Source organism: Ictidomys tridecemlineatus, chromosome 13, assembly GCF_052094955.1.
Source record: "Ictidomys tridecemlineatus isolate mIctTri1 chromosome 13, mIctTri1.hap1, whole genome shotgun sequence".
In the NCBI taxonomy this organism is placed as follows: Eukaryota; Metazoa; Chordata; class Mammalia; order Rodentia; family Sciuridae; genus Ictidomys; species Ictidomys tridecemlineatus.
In genome coordinates this window covers 95,269,512-95,277,341 of record NC_135489.1, presented here as the reverse complement: position 1 = coordinate 95,277,341, position 7,830 = coordinate 95,269,512, and the positions used below count along the sequence as shown (strand labels likewise).

General features: G+C 38.2%; 1 pseudogene; it reads right to left on the bottom strand.

Annotated features, from left to right (window-relative positions):
• Positions 1–650: 650 nt before the first annotated feature.
• Positions 651–2,149, bottom strand: LOC110597751 (cell division control protein 42 homolog pseudogene; annotated as a pseudogene).
• Positions 2,150–7,830: the final 5,681 nt, after the last annotated feature.

Below are 7,830 nucleotides of genomic sequence, written 5' to 3'. Positions count from 1 at the left end.
CCAAAAGAATGGGGAATTGAACAGATATTTATGCCACTGACCATGGCAGCATTATTCATAATTGCCAAAGGTCAAAACAACCCAATTGTCCATCAGCAAATGAGAGATTAACAAAATGGGTATGAATATCCAGCCATTAAAAAGAAATGAAACTTTGACACATGCTACATACAATGGGTAGCTTTGAGGACATTATGCAAATGAAATATTCCAGTCATAAAAGAACAAATATTATATGATTTAACCTCTATAAAGTAACTATAGTTGGCAAATTCACAAACACAAAGTAGAATAAATGTTATCAAGGGTTTGGTAAAAGAAGTTATTGTTTAATGGGGACAGAATATATCCTGGAGATGGGGAAAATATTTTTGGAATAGATAGTGATGATGTTGATTACTGATTGTGCAATATTTTCAATGGCTTTAACATAAGTGAAGACCACAATATTATACTTTACTATAATAAACAAAATCTAGCAAGGTATACTTGCAAATGATATTTGAGACCTGAACCCCAAGTAAACTTGAATCTAAGAAATGTTGAGGAAGATTATTTTTTTCCTGGATGCTAACCATAAAGGTAATAGATACTACCTCTGGTATCAAGTCACATCTACCTTCAATGTAACTACTGTGTAAGATGATGGCTTATGCAGCTAAAAGAACAAAGAGATGAGGCTTCACTAATGTACATAACTGATTGTATGAACTACTTGCTAATATATAATTGTTTATTAAAAATACTCTACAGTTAAAATCATTTTGATTGTGAAAGGCTTAGTGTTTTCCTCTAAAATTTAGAACAAGGAAAGGATGTCCATTCTCAATACTGTCATTTTAAATTTTGCTATCACTTTTTGCCACTGCAATAAAGCAAGAAAAAATAAATAAAAGATACAAATATTGGAAAAGAAGCAATAAAACTGTCTCTATTTGCAGATGACATAATATCTACATAGGATATTTAAAGGAATCTATATTTTAAAAAACTTCTAGAAATAATAAATGAATTCTGTAATGTCATTGGGTATGAGATCTCCATGCAAAAATCAATTGCATTTCTGACTACTGTTAGTAAACCATTAAAAATCAAAATATATTAGCATTTTTAGCATTTACAAATGCTTCATAGATAGTAAATGACAAAGTATAATTATAACAAAAAATGTGCAGGAACTATAATGCAAATTCCAAATTAATGATGAAAGAAATAATACCTCAATTAGTGGAGATATACACAGCGTTCACTGAAAGTTTTAGTATATTAAATATGTCAATTTTCTACAAAGCCATATATAGTTTTAATACAATTACTATCAAAAGCTCAGGGATTTTGTAGACTTAGACAAGACTATTCTAAATTCTTTATGGAAAAGCATAAGCCTAATACTAGTCAAAACAATTTTGAAAAAAAAAACTAATTAAATGAGAAGAATCATTCCTCCCAGTGTTGAGGCATACTGTGGCTGTAGGAATGGAGACAGTGTGGTCCTGGTGAAGGGTAGACAAAGATCAATGAAATAGAAAACCCGCAGATAGATCCTTACAAATATATCTAATTAACTTTTTGTCCTTCTTGCAAAAACAATTTTTAATCTTTAATTTGACTTAAACATTGCTTTTTTTATGATAAAAATACCAGCTGTGCAGAGAGAGCTGTGGAGAGGTGGTCCTAGCCGCACACACCTGCAGCTCTTCCTCCGCTCTGGAGGCTCTAGGGCAGCCAGTGCTGCCTTCTTTAGGTCTTTTGGTGGAAGTGCAGAGCATTCTACATCCTTGACAGCCCGTAGGTCCCTGGCCAGCCTCCCAGCAGTCTCTGGAGTGAGAGGCTTCTGCTTGTTCTTGGCAAGTCTCTTAATAATAGAGAAGTCATCTCTGAGATCAATTTGGGTTCCAACAAGATAAAAAAGGAGTCTCTGGACAGAAGTGAGTTATCTCAGACACCCACTTTTCTTTAGCCTTTCAAATCCTCATGTCTCGCAGTGCCGAAATGTCCAAGAGTACATGACTCTCGGCCATTTATATCTGTGATTGCCTAGTTGTCAAAAACAACTAGTACATATTCAAATGGAAATGTGTTTGTTCTGTAGGATATCAGGTGGCTTGCTCTTACCGACAGCACCATTTTCCACAACAACCTACTTAATTGTATTGTGGAAAGAGTTTTATCCACTTTACATATTTCAGATTTGATGTCGACTTCAGCTTCTCCACTGGGGTGTTGACAGCACTTGCCCCATTTCTTAAAGTACCTTTTTATTTCAGAACAGTTTTAGGTTTGCAGAATTATTGTAAAGATGAGTGTTCTCATATATCCCACACTCAATTTTCCCTATTACATTTTACATCGATGTCACATTCATCATAATTAACGAGTATCAACATTGATACATTATTATGAGCTAAAGTCCACAATTCATTCATATTCCTCATTTCCTCCTATTCTTTTAAATTCCAGAATCCCATGCAGGATGCCCTGTTAAATTTGGTTGCCATGTCTCCTTAAGATCCCCTTATTGTGACAGTCTTGTTTTCGATGACCTTAACTGTTTTTGATTGGCCCTGTGTTTTATAAAATATCCTCAAGTGGGATTTAGCTGATGATTTTTCTCATAAGTACACTGGGGTAGTGTATTTTTGGGAGTATACCAAAAAAAAAATACCATTCTTATCACATTATGTCAAGTGCACATTCTCTGAATGAGTTATCCTGTGGATGATAACCTTGGTCACTTGCTCAAGATAGAGTTGGCCAGCTTTCCCCAATGAACCATTGCTCTTTCCCCCTCCCCTTCTGTATTGCGTGCTCTGGAGGAAAGTTACATGTACAACCAAAGGGTGTGGTGTGTTTTACCTCCCTGATGTCAAAGTACCCACACAAATTATTTTCAATTCTTCTGCACTATAGACTTGTCTAATCCTTCCATTTTAAATCATTCAACCATTTATTTTACATCAGCATGGTCTTGTGGACACTTATTTTTATACTTTGGGTTATAATTCAATTCTGTTATTTGATTTCTTGCCAAAAGTGTTCCAACTGTGGCCTTTGGGAGCTCCCAGCTGGCTCTGAGTGACATACCCTGTGAGATAAAGATGGTCCCTGACTTGTGGTGTGACTTAAAGACTCTCTACTTGACAATGGTGCAAAATCCATTTGAATTCAGTAGAAACTATACTTTGAATTTTGATCTTTTTCTGGGGAAGCAGTATGTGTGACAGTACTCTCAAAATGCTGGGCAGTGGTGGTGAGCCACAGCCCCTGAACCAGTCATGGTGTCACAGGATAAGCAACTGATACTCCATAGTGTGCTGTGTGCCAAGCCATGGTGTTTGGTAGGTTATGCGTGTTAAATGTTTCAGACTTAATGATATTTTCAATATAGAATGGGTTTACCAGGAACATAGATCAAGGGCCATCCAAACCTCTACCATAGATTTTTTTGGTAGAGGGCTTCAGAGGATTGAACTCAGGGGCACTTGACCACTGAGCTACATCCCCAGCCCTATTTTATATTCTATTTAGAGACAAGGTCTCACTGAGTTGCTTAGCGCCTTGCTTTTGCTGAGGCTGGCTTTGAACTCACAATATTCCTGTCTCAGCCTCCCGAGCTACTGGGATTATAGGCGTGCACCATCGCACCCAGCTTATCAAAGATTTTTTTAAAAAAATATTTTTTTACTTGTAGTTGGACACAATAACTTTATTTTATTTATTTATTTTTATGTGGTGCTGAGGATCAAACCCAGCACCTTGCATGTGCTAGGTAAGCACTCTACCACTGATCCACAACCCCAGCCCCTCATCATGGATTTTTTAAAAGCACTTCCTTACTTTCTGATACTACATAATACTCCAGGATAGTCTTGTGTATTTTCCTGCCCCAGTCCTAGAATCAACCATATCTCCAAGGATGCCTAGTTCTTTTCATTAGAGAATGGATGTAGAACACAATCTGAAATTATTCTAGGGTGTCATTTCTTCTAGGTCCTCTAAGGTGACAGAGTAACGAAATGATGTGTGTGAAGGCTAACCTGTGTTTTTGCAAATCTATAAATATGTCTATATTTATACACATGTACCTCTGTATTAAGTTAAATGTATTCATACCAATGTCCTCAACTTTAGGTCATTTCCACATGGATCATTTTAGCTTCCTCCCCTCACTCACCCATAACCTCCCCCTCCAACAGTAAGAAACCTGGCACCCAGGGTTGACCAATCCTTTTATTTAATTGTCCAATCCCAAAAGGTGTTGTTTAACCCGGGCCCATATGGTATCAATGAGATACCTGTACTTAGATTCAGTTCCTTTTGCATTTAATCTTAATTTCTGATAATTTCCAAAGTTACTTATTTATGCCCACACTGTCTTCATAAGGTTGTTTTCTATATTTTTTTAAACATATTTAGCTCCTTTGGTCACATTTTACCCTCCATCCAAGGAACCCCCAATCTATTACAAGATTTTTTCTACTTTGCATGCATTTGATTTATGCTTGTAGCTGTCAAGTTCTGGGAGTTTGGGCCATTGCTTCATGTCCTGTATTCAGCTGATACAAAATAGATTAAATGCCCTAAAATATTTCCTATGCTTACCTAATCATCCCTCACACCCTGAATCAACTTGAAACCGCTGATGTGTTTAGTATCTCTATATTGTTTTGCCTTTTCCAGAGTTTGATATAATTGCAATCATACAGTTTCAGACTGGCCTCTCACTTGGCAACCTGTATTAAGGATTCACCCAGGGCTTTTTATGGCCCCATAGCTCATTTCTCCTTTTCTTTTATGAACCATATTCCTCTGTGGATGTGCCAATTTGCCTATGGAAGGACTTCTTGGTTGCTTCCCTTCCAGTTTGGGGTTATTACAAATAAAGCTGTGACAAGCAGACACAGGCAGGTTTTTGTGCAGACGCAAGTTTCCATCTTATTTAGGTAAAACCTGGGAGGGATTGCTGGATTACATAGTAAAAGTATATTTAGTTTCATAAGAAGCTGCCAAATTGCTTCCAAAGTGGGGATGTACCGTTTTGTGTTTTCTCCAATAACGAAGGAGATTCCTGTTGACCCACATTCTCCCCAGTGGCTGGACCATCAGGCTTTTTGTTTATTCATTCCAACAGGCCTGAGGTGATAGCTCCTTGGGGTTTCAATTTGCATTTCCTGATTGGGTGTGCAGAGCATCTTCTCATATGTTTACTTGCTATCTGTATATCTTCTTTGATGAGGTCTCTGCTTGGATCTCTTCCCCCACATTTAAACTGAGGAGTTTGTTATGGTTGAGTTTTAAGAGATCTTTTTTTGTAGGTTGTGTAGACAAGCCTTTCATCAGATACACGTTTTACATATATTTTCTCCTGGTCTATGCTTTCTCCATGTCAATAGGGTTTTCTACAGTAGTTTTAAAGTTTCATAAAACCCAACTTATCATTTCTTTTCATTCAACATGCTATGGGTGTTATTTAAACTCATCACAAAACCCAAGGTTTTATGGATTTTCTCCAAGAAGTTTTGTAGGTTTGCACATTACACTTCTAGTCTATTTGGAGTCAAATTTTGTGTACAGTAGAGTGGTGTCCAGGTTCTTTTTTTCTTCTTTATATAATGACAACTGTTCCAGCAACGTATGTTGAAAAGACCATCCTTTCTCCATTGAACTACCGTTGCTTATTCTCAATAATCACTGGACTGTATTTTGGTGGGTCTATTTCTGGGCAGTCTATTCTGTTGCACTGATCCATGCATTTATTTTTTCACCAGTGTGGTTATGTATCAATCTCCTTGGGCTGCCATCACAAAATATCACAGACTGAGTGACTTAAACAGCAGAAACATGTCCTCCCACGTTCTAGAGACCTGTGGTCCAAGATCAAGTTGCCTTCAGGGTTGGGTTCTGGGAAGCCTCTCTGTCCTGCCTTGTCAATGGCCACCTTTTGCTGTGACCACGTAAGTCTCTCTGGACCGTCTACCTCTTCTTAAAAGAACACCAGCCCTACCTGGGAATTAGAGCAGAAACAGTGACAGTGCCGGAAGAAGACGTGGGCAAAACACTCCAACACATGGCCTGGGCACCAGCATCCCTGAAAAGACTCCTAGAGGTCAGTAAATGGGATAATATTAAATTTAAAAAGCTTCTGCAAGTCACAAGAAAAAAGAGCATGAAGAGAGAGCCTACAGAATGGACAAAAATCTTTGCCAGGTACTCTCCTGACAGGGGATTAGTGACAAGAATATATAGGAACTCAAAAAATACCAAAAACCAAACCAACATCTCAATAAACAGGCAAAAGATCTAAAGAGAAATTTCTCAAAAGAAGAAATACAAATAAATGGCCAACAAATATATGAAAGAATGTTCAACATCTGTAGCAATCAGGAAAATGGAAATCAAAACTACACAGAGATTTCATCCTGCCCGTTAGAACGGCGATCATCAAGAATACAAATAACAATAATTTCTAGCAAGGATATGGGGGAAAAGGTATACTTACACATTGTTGGTGGGACTGCAAATTAATACAACAACTTTGGAAAGCAATATGGAGAGTCCTTAAAAGACTAGAATTAGAACTACCATATGACTCGGCTATCCCACTCCGTGATATTTATCCAAAAGAATTAAAATCAGCATTCTACAAGGAGGTGCGCATACCAATGTTTATGGCAGCATGATTCACAATAGCCAAGTTATGGAACCAGTCCAGATGCCTGTCAATGGACGAATGGATAAAGAAAATGTGGTATATACACAATGGACCTCTGCTCAGAAATAAAGAAGAATGAATTATGGCATTTGTGGTACATAGATAAAGATAGAGAATATTGTGCTAAGTGAAAAAAGCCAGACTCAGAAAGTCAAGGGTTGAATGCCTTCTCTCATATGTGGATGTCAGAGGGGACAAGGAATGTATAAAGGGATCTCATAAAAACAGAAGGGAGATCAGCGGAGCAGAAGCAAAAGACCAACGGTGAGGGAGGAGGGGAGGGAGAGGGGAAGAATTTGGGAATGAAGTTGACCAAATTGTGTTATGTGTATGAATGCGAATGTGCCACAATTCATTCAGTTTTATATGTAACTATCAGGTATCAATTCAAACCACCAGAGGAAGGTATCAGGATGAAAGAGGAGGGGAGGTGGAGGGGAAGTTCTGGGGGTTGGAATGAAGAGAACTGTTATATGCATTTATGAATACATCAAAATAAACCCCACTATTGTATATAACTGTCATGCACTAATAAATAAATTAGTAAAATAAAATAAAGGGCACGAGCCTTATCAGATTAAGCCCCCACTTGTATGTATGATCTCAGTTAACCCTAATTATCCTCCTCAGAATGCTATCTCCAAACATAGTCACACTGGGACCCAGGCTTTGACATAAGTTGGGGGGCACACAATTCAGTCCACAAGCTTGTGCCTTTTGTGCCCTGAATATTCACATCCTCCTCGTATGCAAAATACTTTCACCTCATGCCAACAGCCTCCAAATTTCAACCCATTCCAGCTTCCATTTCAAGTCCAAAGTCCCATCTAAAAATCACCTAAAGGAAGCATGGGTGAGACTTGAAGCTTCATTCTGGGACAAAACTCCTCTGTGGGCGTGGATCTCTGAAACCAGACAGGTCATGTGCTTCCCAACTCCAAAGGCAGGGCACACAGAGCGTAGAAAATCCCATTGCAAAATAGAGAACTAGGAAATATGGAAGAGGTCCTGGGTCCCACCAAGTCCAAAACCTGGCAAGGAGAACTCCATTGAATCTTAAAAAAAGGATCAAGAGAAGTCCTCTTTGCTAGATGCTCGGCTTTCTGGGCTCACTGAGG